Raw genomic sequence first — 12,710 nt, 5'->3', positions numbered from 1 at the left:
ATATCCCCAGGAAGTAACTGTCTTCTGTTTAAACACTCCTGATGCGGCCCTGTGCTCACTGGAGCACAGTTCCATTGGTAGGTGGCTCTGGGCACTGGAAATACCTTCCCTTACATCACCTGAAATCCATATCCCTGCAAGATCCATTCACTGATACGGCTCCTATGTGACAGGTTTCACAAAACAAGTCTCTCTTCTCTGGGCCAGTCATGTCATGGTCTCTTGAAATATGACCCCCAGGGGGCGCCTGTGTGGCTCAGTCTGCTAAGCATTGGCCTTCGGCTCAGGGTCCTGGGATGGAGCCCCGCATCAGGCTACCTGCTCAGGGGAGACCCTGCTTCTCCCTCTCCCTCTGCCTGCTGCTCCCCCTGCTTGTGCTTTCTCTCTCTGTCAAATAAATAAATAAAATCTAAAAAAAAAAAAAAAAAAGAGGGGCGCCTGGGTGGCACAGCGGTTAAGCGTCTGCCTTCGGCTCAGGGCGTGATCCCGGCGTTATGGAATCGAGCCCCACATCAGGCTCTTCTGCTATGAGCCTGCTTCTTCCTCTCCCACTCCCCCTGCTTGTGTTCCCTCTCTCGCTGGCTGTCTCTGTCTCTGTCGAATAAATAAATAAAATCTTTAAAAAAAAAAAAGAAAAGAAAGAAAGAAAGGAGAAAGAAAGAAAGAAAAAAAGGAAGGAAGGAAGGAAGGAAGGAAGGAAGGAAGGAAGGAAGGAAGAAAGAAAGAAAGAAAGAAAGAAAGAAAGAAAGAAAGAAAGAAAGAAAGAAAGAAAGAAGACCGGCCCCCAGGACCAAACGTGATTCTCCAGACGCAGCCAGATTAGAGTAGGCAAGACAGATGAGAAATATTTGCCTTGTCCAAAACAAGGTAGAGCTAGGAAGTGATATCTAGAAAATCCTGAGAACCCCTGCAAATCAATACCAAAAAATACGCACCTCCATAGACCAAGAGGCAGAACCAGAAAACCAGACAATTTATGGAGAAGGAAACTCAAAAGGCCGAGGAATATTGGCAAAGCTGCTCGACCCATGTCAGTAATCAAATAAATGCAAATTCGGCGGACGACGAAAGATTACTTTCTATGTAGTAGACCGGCAACGAGAGAAGCTGAGTACCACCAGGTGTCGGCCGAGATGGGGGGATGGGAGAATTCTCACCACCCGTGAGAGTGTCAGACGGTGCAGCCACCTGGGACAGCAGCTGGGACGGCGCAGGTGAGACCAGGATGCCCCAGCCTCTGGCCCAGAGACCCTTGCCTGGGTGTATATTCCACCTGCATTCTCATACAGGGCCCGCCCGTGCAAGGATGTTTATCTAGTTGTGTGTGATTGCAGGTCGGGGGAGAGCGTGCTTCCAGTAGAAGACACCGCACACACAAGGACCCCAAGGCCGGACAGGTCTTCGCCTCTGCTCCGACGGTCTGGCATTACTTTGAAAATGGAAACTCCTGAAAATGCAGCACACCCACCTCCACGTATCTGTGCTGTGAGTCCCCAGGAGGGCCGGAAGAGAGAACGCGGTGAGCATACCAGGGACCAGCCCTGGGAACTAACAAAAGCCAGAGGTATTTTCTTGTCAACCTTGAGCAGCAAGGCAGCAGACATAAGCAGAGAATAGCTAAAGCTGTTGCATGAATGAATTTCCTTTGAAACAGCACAAATGAAAAACAAAATCCTCTTAACCTAGGGACGGCTCCTGATGGAATAAAGCACTTTCTCTGAAACGACCCCCAAATTAGCAAAACCATAATTAGGATTACTAAATGAACAGATCAGAATTCCATAGAGAAAATATTTACTCAAGCAAAACCTCCTCGATTCAATAGCTCTTTCAATGAATTTTTTCTAAAGTTTTGGATTTCCACAGACTAATCTGCTAGTATTTAGAAGGATTTGTAAACCACTTGCCAAGTAGTTAAAAAGTGTGAAAAGTCTTTGCCAGGAAGCTCCGTGGGGACCTTTGCAAGAACAGGCAGAGAGGAGTGAGGTGTTCGAAAAGGCCTCCCACCAGCCTATGGGACACTGCTCTCCCAGTGGTTCATCCCCCACTAGAATATACCCTACAAACTGTCCCAAGAAGCCTAGGATTGCCCAATGCCCCAGCCAAGCCCCAGAGTGGTGGTTGCCCCCTCGGGAGGGATGGACTTCGTCGCTATGGAACAAAGGGTTCCATTGGACGAAGCTAAGGAATGATTGGCGCTTACAGGAATTACAGCATGAGGATGGGCTACGTTGCTTTGAATGTAATACTGAATCAAGCATGGGCCACATGCAGCTCGGAGAGGTACTGGATTACTCTAAGATTTTGACTAGGATGTCTGGGAGAACCTTTAATGGAGAAGGTAAGTAAGGCCCTACCCAGAGCCCTAACGCACTTACCAGCATCATCTCCTGCCTCTCTCTTCCTCGCCCCTCCCAAATACTCAGACATATTTCCCACCCACACAGGTCTCTTCCTCCCCTTCCAAACTCACCTTCTGCCCTTTTCGTGCCCTCACTTTAAATGCTCTTGTCCTTAAAGAAGGGAATGGTCAGACTGGAGACTACAGTGTAGGACTCCATGGAACCCTGAACTTGGACCTGGTGCTCTCCCAGTGGGAGCCTCTGATCCACCCCTCCCCAACCTTGCAGTGACTCAGCATTCCTCTCTATTTCTCCAAAGAAAATTCACTGCACAATGCATGAGAGTAAGAAAGACATTTTGTTCTGAAGTTTCAAGAAGTAGAGGGTCACATGGCAGAGCACAAAGTAAACTTAACATCTCCACTCTCCCTGCAAGTTTCTTCCCAGCCATAGACATCCCACCCTCCCCCTACTCCCCAAACCCCCACCCCCTCTCTGCAGACCCTTCTCCCGGAAGTTTCAGTCTCTGTTCTTACCACCCCTATAGATTTCCCTCTCTTTCTGCAGAGCAATTTAACCCTTTCCTGCCTTGCTTCCCATTTTTTTTTATTATGTTATATTAGTCACCATACAGTCCATCACTAGTGTTTGCTGTAGTGTTCCATGATTTGTTGTTTGCGTCTAACACCCAGTGCTCTGATTTTGCAGACTCTTTCCTCTGACCCCTTTAAAGGTCTTTCCAAAGACCCCTTTAGTCTTTGTGCTCCATCTTCTTTAGAAGGCAGTGGACAGTTGTAAATAACAAACAATATTTTTCCCTCCAGGGGCTGGGATGAGGGTGGGGAGCACCGGTTTGGAGTCCTGGCTAGTGGGGAGTGTCTGAATTTCTGATATGCCAGCAGGGGGCAGCAATGAGCAAGAACCAGGAGTAGTTTGTAGGCAGACTTGCATCCCTGGAAACTGGCTATACCAGGAGGGAAACCCTTGGGAGGATTGGACTTCCTGCTACTCAGATTGGTGGGGGTCTAGAGCCTTCATACACTGAGATATTTTTGTTCAGGAGCATTCTACCTGGAGAATCCGCCAACCCTTGGACGCTGTCAGATATTTACATAGATATTTACACTGATTAAGATGTGCATCTGACAGTTTGTACTTTCCCAAGATGGCCACAGCAGTATCACCCAGCCCACCTGCCCTTCTGTGGAGTAACCCTCCACACCCCTATCAGGAGGTGCAGTTTATTTCCCACTTGTACGTGAGTTGTCCAATGTCCGCTTCAACCAACAGAATATAGCGGAAGTGATGTGCCAGTTCCGGGCATAGCTTTCCACTGGCTTGGGACCTTCTGCTTCCTGCCTCTTGGAATGGTCGCTCTTGGATGATCCCTTTCAGAACGCATTGACTGACCATATTTACTGATCTTCTCTATTCTTAATGCTCTGGCATTGATCCTGGAGAGACCGCCCCTCCCAAGGTCAGCGAATTTCCAGAGCCTCCCTCGTGAGTGTGGCTTTGATATACAAACCAACCTATCCAGAGCCAGCACTTCCAACCATCCCCTTTATGAAATTCTCACACACCAAGCCAATATTCCGCCTGTCCTAAGACACCACAGGGCCAAGTGCCAGGCAACGAAGGACCACCCCTGCCGCCAGCGACCAAAATTATTCAAATTATCCAATCCTAAACTTACTCAGCATATCTACCCTGCCTCAGCCATTGTTCTCGTGAAAGCCCCAGTAAAGGCTCTGGATGTGCTCTCCTCTCCCTCCTCTCTGCCTCCCCACCAACCCCGGTGCTTCTTCACGTGGCCTTGCATGGCAAGCTGTGCCTCCTGCTTCTAGGGATCTAGAGTAGGGATAAAGGTCTTCCTCCATGACAGTCATTTCCGTGTCCGCATGTCTTACCGTATCTCATTAACACAAATCCTGCATACACTTTAGAACAGCCACCACTGCTGTGAGAAGTCCAAGCCACATGCAGAGGCCACGCCAAAGCATGATAGTAGCCCCTCCTGAGCTCCCTGACAAAAGCCTGTGGCAGCATTCAGCACAGAAGACCACAGGTCCAGCCAACTTCGGACTGCAACTCCATGAGAGACCCCCAGCGAGAACAGCTGAGCTGAGCCCAGTCAACCCACAGAATAGTAAATTGTACCGTAGACCCCTCTGTTGTCAGGGTGGTTTGATACACAGGACATGCATGACCTCTTTCACTGAAGGATCAGCTCCTATAACGGGAAGTTCCCACGAATGGTACCATAGCTCAGTGCTACTCAAAGCTTGAGAATCACCTGGAAGCTCATTACGAATGCAGAATCCGGCCGCATCGCAAATTTATGAAGCCAGAGTCGCATGTTAACAAGGGCCCCTGATGAATCGAATGCACATTAAAGTTTAAGAAGCACTGCTGTGGCCAATATTGACTATACTCTGCCCAGCTCTCCTTAAATCCTTTAAGTGGTTCTCTGTGCCCCTCTCCCACCTTCCATCCGGGTGTTTTTATTCCAAGAGCTTGTTCCTGTGATCGTTAGACTATTGCCCTTGGGTCACTGCAGTTGCTTTGCCTGCATATGCTGTCAGAACTATCTGGGAGCTTGTGCCCCTGGGATAGCCCACAGAGACTGACTAGCATGGCAGTATGAAAGCTCGGCTCTTTGCCTCAAGGTGGAATAAACTTTATTTTATATTTATTTGTTTATTTTGAGGGGGAAATGAGGAGGGCAGATGGAGAGGGAGAGAGAGAATTCCAAGCAGACTCCACACCCAGCGTGGAGCCTGACATGGGGCTCGATCTCACGACCCTGAGATCAGGACCTGAGCCGAAATCGAGAGTCAGACGCTTAACTGACTAAGCCACCTGAGGTGCCCCACGAGGCAGAACAAACATTTTTTTAAATCTTTTTTTAAAGATTTATATATTTATTTTAGAGAGAGAGAAATTGGGAGGAGGGTACACAGGAAGAGGGACAGAGAATCTTTTTTTAAAAAAAGATTTTATTTATTTATTTGACAGAGAGAGAAAGACAGGCAGCGAGAGAGGGAACCCAAGCAGGGGGAGTGGGAGAGGAAGAATCAGGCTCCCAGGGGAGGAGCCTGATGCAGGCGGGGCTCAATCCCAGAACGCTGGGGTCATGCCCTGAGCCAAAGGCAGACGCTTAACAACTGAGCCACCCAGGCGCCCCAGGGACAGAGAATCTTAAGCAGACTCTGCGCTGAGCACAGAACCCCACATGGGGTTCGATCTCACAACCCTGACATCATGACCTGAGGCAAAAGCAAGAGTCAGATGCTTAACCAAATCCGCCACCCAGGCACCCCAAAATTACACTTTAAGGTGTAATTTTCTCCAGAGCTGCCCAGGATCAGTAGGAGATGTGGACTTTGCCTCGAATGTCATCCTTCCTCCACTTTCTCCTCTTCCCTGTCCTGCTTCCCCCACTCCCTTCCTAATTTCTCTTAAAGGCTCTTCCTTAATAAATCTTCTGCACGTGAATCCTCATCTCAGGGTCTGCAACACGTACCTAAGACAGCATTGCGCTATGACATTCTAGTCACCCAGGTAGTAGACACTGGCTAACGCACGAGGATAGGATGAGGTGGAACGGGGCGGGGGGGGAGGAGGGAAAAGGAGTGATGAGCATAGACAACCCTTTTGAAGAACTTTGTTATAGAGGGGAACTAAAAAATGATGCCGTAATTAGAAATGAAAGTCATGTTAATTATATTGCTGTGTAACCCATTACTCCAAAACTCAGCAGCTTAAAAAAACAAACATGTGTTATCTCACACAGTTTCAGAGAGTTAGGAATTCCTCAAGGTGGCCCTGCTGAGTCTGTCATGTGTTTGCAGTCATGATGCCAGCCAGGGCTGCAGTCTCATCCGAAGGCTTGGTGCGGGCTGGAGGACCTGCTTCCAAACTCACTCATGTGGCTGCTGGTCAGAGGCTTCCATTCCTCTCCACTTGGGCCTCTCCAATGAGTTGGTCATGGCATTGCTTCCCCCAGGGAGAGGGATGAGAAGGTCAGGTGTGTGGAAATGCATAACATGAATTGGCAAGGACACACTGTTAGCTGGTAAAAACTCTTAACCCTTGGGAGAATTGAGGAGCACAGGACTATAGGGGTGATGAAGACAGATTTCCATTTCATATACCTCTGAATTCCTTTTGTAATTTCAAAACACTAAAGGAGAAAGCTTAACTGAATCACCAGTAGTGGGGAGCATGGGTGGCTCGTTGGTTAAGCATCTGCTGTCTGCTCAGGCCATGATCCCCGGGTCCTGGGGTCAAACCCCACGTTGGGCTCCCCTCTTAGCAGGGAATCTGCTTCTCCCTCTCCTCCTGCTTGTGCTCTCCTCTCAAATACATAAATACAATATTTTTTTAAAAACGAATCACCAGTAGCTTATAATGAATAAAGCAAAAATATCTATAAGAAGGAGAAATGACAAGGATAAAAAATTTGAACTGAGTTATAAAAAAATACGTAAGTGATAAAAAAATATGTTGATAAATTTTAGGGGCATGTACCTGTCCTACGTAGAATTTCTGGAAGCAAGTTATAAGCTCTGGAATTGCTGCTGACCCCAGGTAGGTGGGAGTTCCTACCTCCACTAAGAAAGCCCAGAGCGTTTCCCCTTCTATGTGCTCTGTCCGTAGGGGGACATCACCTATGACCAGCTCCACATGGCCTTCTTTCACCAGCTGCCTGGCTGGGGCCTGACTATCGGCTTTCTGGTCTGATCTTACTCAACACCTCAAGTTCAAACATCTCTTGCTTCCTAACAATGTGCATGACCACTTGACTGGATGCAGAGTCCTGACGCCTCGAGCAGAGACCACTAAAACAATGCAGCCCCAGGTTCCAGCATCAACCGCTAAGAAGGACAGGTGAGTGCTTTGTCGTAAACCCAGAAAGGCACCTGCCATCTGCAGGCATCCCAGCCAGAGAAGTAGCCACATCCTCTCAGTTCGGGGAAGATGAGCCTGACTTCCTCACCCAACAGTCTCTGGAGCTGAGCGCCAGGTGCAGGAGAGGTCCTGGCTGTGTCAAAGGCAACGTCACCCTCTCAGCGTGACCCTTAGCTCAGAAGCCTTCATTCTAGGCACGTCTTTCAAGGTCCCTCATCATAAACCGATGACTTGGGGAGAAGCAGGGGCTGCAGAGGCTGGAGCTGGAGAAAGCTTGGGGTTGTGCACCTGTGTGAGGGCAGTGAGAGAAGAGAGGACCTAACCTGAGAGCCACATGACGGTGGTGGGGGAAGTACTCAAACTGGGTGGGGAAGGATTCAGACTGGTGATTTCTGGTACCACCCTGAGGGGTAAGAGGGTCCCTACCCAGTCTTCTGGGACTTTGAGCAGCACTACACGGAGTGTGGCCTGTGGCCCAGCGCCAGTCCACAAATGGTCTGTTACTGGGTCTTGATGCATTACACACGGAAACAGAGAGTAATTTTGTATCTTTCCATCTTTAAAACTTAAGCCTTGGATTTTGTATGGATTTTTTAAATTTCATTTTTCTAGTGATTTATTTTTATTGGATTTGTACAAAAGAACTGGTCTGTATTGGATGGGAAAATTGAAAACCAACCCTGCGCCACAGAACGTTGGCGAAGCCCTGCCTTAGAAGGTCCCCCAATATCATGACCACTCCAAAACGAAATGAAAAAGCACCTGGGAACTGGTGCTGAGCCCTGGAATAGCACAGCCTGCCGCCTCGGCTCCCCGCGTTCGGCCCCAGCCACGCGCCGCTCCGCGTCTTCCGCCCCATGCCATCAACGCAAGAAGCAACTGTGTCTGAATGTCACGAAGGTTTCCGGGTTGTGCTTCTGCCAACATCGGAGACAGACACTGCTTCAGAGGAAGAGGAAGGTTTGAGTGGCAGAAGCACTCAAGAAAGCAAAAAGACAAATTAATTAACTTGTCAAATCCTTTTTCTCAGATAGCATGAATGCAATAGTTTCTTACAGAGTGAAGTAGGATTTCCCGGGAGGGCACACGTCCACTTTCATGCTTCTCTGTGTGCTCCAGTTCATGGTCCAGGGGGTGCTCACGAATTAGTGTGGTATTGACAGGTGCACACGGTGGCTGTGGAACATTTTGCCGTATTAACGCTTTGCCACTGTAACCTGTATGTCCGTAACTAGAGATGTCATGTGTGTGGCTAATGTCACATCCTGGCATGACTCTAGATATTACTTTAAGAGCTGGTGAAATTTATAGTAGAAGAGGTAGAAATTTATATTGTGAAATTAAAATATTTTGCAAGATTTGGGACGGTCATGATAAATTTATCTTATGTAACTCCATTAAAATATTTGAACAGGGTAGGTGCAATTCACGATTCATTTCCAAGTTTGAATATTGTGTTTACCATTTTTTGTGACAATCCCACGTCTTTCTGAAACCGTCTCTAAATTGAAATTAATTTTTAAAGCATCTAAGAATTATGACTCAAAAAAGATAGTCAAATTTGGCACCAATTTGCAATAGAACATAAATGGTGCAAAAATCTTGATTATAACAATTAATTTTGCGATGAGGAAGACAAGAAAAATTAAGTTAATAAAAAGATACATAATAATTTCTGAATTACGTATATTTTTATTTTATTACTTATCTATACATCAGCAGCCAATCAACAGAATATCCAATTATGTGCAAAAACAATTAAATTCCATCTCCTTTACTGCCTTGCCTACTTTTATTCATATAAAAATCATAGTGCAGGGCGCCTGGGTGGTTCAGCTGGTTAAGCAACTGCCTTCTTCTCAGGTCATGATCCTGAAGTCCCAGGATCGAGTTCCGCATCGGGCTCCCCCTCTCATGCTCGCTTGCTCTCTCTCTCTCATTCTCTCTCTCAAATAAATAAATAGATAAATACATATATAAATAAATAATCTTTTTAAAAAATCATAATGTTACACTCTTTAAATTTGTTTTTGATCTTACAAGGGCATTTTTTTTTATTATTTATTTTTAAGATTTTATTTATTTATTCGACAGAGATAGAGACAGCCAGCGAGAGAGGAACACAAGCAGGGGAGCGGGAGAGGAAGAAGCAGGCTCACAGCAGAAGAGCCTGATGTGGGGCTCGATCCCATAACCAGGGATCACGCCCTGAGCCAAAGGCAGACGCTTAACCGCTATGCCACCCAGGCGCCCCACAAGGGCATATTTTTAAAGGCAGGAGGATAAAATATTTTTACTTAAGAGTTTATTGGCTTGGTTTATAATTTTAAATATTTGCACACATGCTATGTGGGCTTCCATTTAGCGTAGAGGCCTATTTAGAGCTGCTTTCCTAAGCTAGGCCAGGGCTGCCCCACAGCTGACTGGAGCTTAGTGAGTTCACTCCACATTTTAAATTTTGGTTTTTTTTTTTTTTTAAGGAGGCTCCACGCCGACCGTGGAGCCCAACTCGGGGCTTGAACTCACAACCCTGTGATTGAAACCTGAGCTGAGATCAAGAATCAGATGCTTAACCAACTGAGCCACCTAGGTGCCCCCACTATACATTTTAATTCACTTAAGACAGAGAGCTGCGGGTGGATGGAGACATGTTTTTAGAAATAATTATTTGCAATTGATCCCTTCAATCAGTAGGAATTTTTGCCTGGCTTTGGCTTTAAAAAGCCACTGTAGGTGTGACCGGCCTTGAATGTCTATAATAGCCACCCCCACAGTCCTCCTTTGTTGGGGTCCCTTCTTTGATCCTGGAGGCCCCCCCAAGAGGAGCTGAGGAATGCCTCTAACACAGGTGATCATCCCTCCGAATCCTGCTCTGGAATCAACGCTGCTGGCTACCGGCAGGAGTCACGGGGCATCCACAGCTGCTCCAGGTGGAGACCTCCCGGGGACTGCGAAGATCGCAGCTTACCCCAGGCCTCTGGACTATGAGCCCTAGGGGAGACCCCCACCATTTACACCACTTCCCTGCTGCGAGGTATTTGCTTTGTTTCCCGGCTGGGTGTGTATGTGTGTGTCTGCACACTCGCATCATGAGCGCCCCTCTATGATCAATGCTGCCGTAAACACCCTTGTATACGGGCCTTTAGGTGGATGCCTTTATTTCCCCGGAATAGATTCCCAGGAGTGGGATTGCTAGGTCAAAGGGCATATGTATTTTTAATTTTAATGGATTTTTCCAGATTGATTTCCAAAATGGCTGTAATAATTTACATCTCCACCAGCAAAGATTAAGAACACCCCCCCCATAAAATTGATGTAGAAGCTCTTTTTAATTTTGCGAGTCTGGTGGGTGCAAACTAGTATCTTATTATTACTTTAATCTACATTCCACTGAATTCTAATGAATTTGAACATCTTTCCATACAGTTGGCTATTTTTCTTCTCTGAACTTCCTATTTGTATCATTTTGTCTGTTTCTCTATTGGGTTGTTTATCTTATCAATTGATAGCTCTTTGCATATTACAGCTTCTGACCTTTATCATTTTCATTACAAATATTTTTTTTTTAAAGATTTTTATTTATTTATTTGACAGAGATAGAGACAGCCAGCGAGAGAGAACACAAGTAGGGGGAGTGGGAGAGGAAGAAGCAGGCTCATAGAGGAGGAGCCTGACGTGGGGCTCGATCCCGGAACGCCGGGATCACGCCCTGAGCCGAAGGCAGACGCTTTAACCGCTGTGCCACCCAGGCGCCCCCATTACAAATATTTTTTTCCAAGTCTACTGCTTGTCTTTTGACATTGCTTGCAGTATCTTTTGCCATAAAAATGCTTTAAATATATATATATATGCATATGCAAAAACATCTAACTTTTTGATCTCCTAGATTTCTAGCCTTGGTTGAGAAGGCCTTCTAACCCCTCGTTTATATGAAACCTCCTTGCCAAAATTTTTGTCAAAGTATAACATACTTATGAAATAGTGCATGTATTTTTATGGATTCATGATTTTTCACAAGGTGAACGCACTCACGTAGCCGGGACCCAGATCAAGAAACGTCACCTCTCCAGCACCCTAGAAGTTCCTTTGTGCTCCTTCCAGTCATGACCCTCCCTAAAAATTAACCTCTACCCTGACTTCTAACAGCATAGGCTAGAGTTGTAACTTTCTTCAAATGAATCGTCATACGGACTCTGGTATGTCTAGCTTTTTAACGCACATTATGTTTGCGAGATTCTTTCATGTAGTTCATTCTTTCTCACTGCTGCACAGTATTCCTTGATGTAAGTGTTCCGTACTTTATTGTATTTTACTATTTTTTACTTGTTTTACTATTTTTTAAATTTGTTTTATTGATGGGCATTTGGGTGTTGCTTCCAACTTGGGGCTACTACAAATAGCGCTGCTATGAACATTCTTGTACGTATTTTTGGTGAATTTGTGTCCGCGTTTCTGTTGTGTATTTACCCAAGAGCGTAATTTTGGGGTCACGGGGAATATGTATGCTCAGCTTTTATAGCGACTACCCGTTTTCCCAAGTGGTTGTACCAAGTACACCCTCGTCAGCAACACAAGAGACAGCTCCTTGCTCTATATCCACCCAATACAGGGTCACATCTGACTTTTTCACTGGCCACTCCGGTAGTATGTGCTAGTACTGCATCCTGATTTGTCTTGCTGGAGTTTTAATATTTTACTTTTTATGTTTTAAGCCTTCAATCCATGTGGAATTGTATTTTTGTATATGATAAGGTAGGAGTAGGAGTCCACTGTGACTCTCTATTCCAGACAAGCGGCCAGCTATGCCAGATACAATAATATATATTTTGCCCTGATGTGCCTTGAGGTGTGAGTCGTCATCTGCCAGGTGGAGTGGAGTGGGGAAAGCACTCCGGCTGATGGAGCTGCGTGACCAAAAACACGAGGCGTGACGCAGCGGATGTGGCTAAAATTAAAAGTGAGGGCAACTGGCTGGTTCAGTCAGTAGAGCATGTGATCTTGGGGTTTTAAGTGTTCGAACCCCATGTTGGGCGTAGAGATTACTTAAAAATACGATCTTAAAAAAAAAAAAGGTGCATAGCGGTGAGCGACACAGGAAGGTAGGCAGAGCCAGATCTGGCCATTCTCACAAGGGTACAGAGACACCAGGCTGCTATGGAATGGGCACAGCAAAGGAAGAAGGACCCCCTCTGATTCTGATGTTTGGGGATGTTCTTTGAGATCCTCATTCTGAAGGGTGTGATTATCAAAATGTCACTCTCAGGGGAGCGTTGACTGAGGTACTTACTAAGATCCCTTACATGGATTATTTCCCTTCGTCTTCACGGTGAGTTCACAAGGTGGGCATCGTTAACCTCGATTTAGAGATGAGGGCATGAGGCTCAGAGAAATCAAGTGACCGGCCCTCGACCACATAGCTAATGAGTGGCCGAGCTCCGTCTGGAGCCCATGTCT

At 46.4% G+C, this 12,710-nt stretch overlaps 1 long non-coding RNA gene across 1 annotated transcript; it reads left to right on the top strand.

Moving 5' to 3' along the window:
* The first annotated feature begins 2,256 nt into the window (after nucleotides 1-2,256).
* Nucleotides 2,257-11,013, top strand: LOC130541968 (uncharacterized). The gene is made up of 2 exons (XR_008956131.1): nucleotides 2,257-2,341; nucleotides 7,005-11,013. It is a non-coding gene; the product is annotated as an uncharacterized LOC130541968 (long non-coding RNA).
* The last annotated feature ends 1,697 nt before the right edge of the window (nucleotides 11,014-12,710 follow it).

The sequence above is a fragment of the Ursus arctos genome, unplaced genomic scaffold, assembly GCF_023065955.2.
Source record: "Ursus arctos isolate Adak ecotype North America unplaced genomic scaffold, UrsArc2.0 scaffold_28, whole genome shotgun sequence".
NCBI lineage: Eukaryota > Metazoa > Chordata > Mammalia > Carnivora > Ursidae > Ursus > Ursus arctos.
Note: the sequence above shows the minus strand (reverse complement) of the source record. Positions and strands in the feature narration are given on the sequence as shown.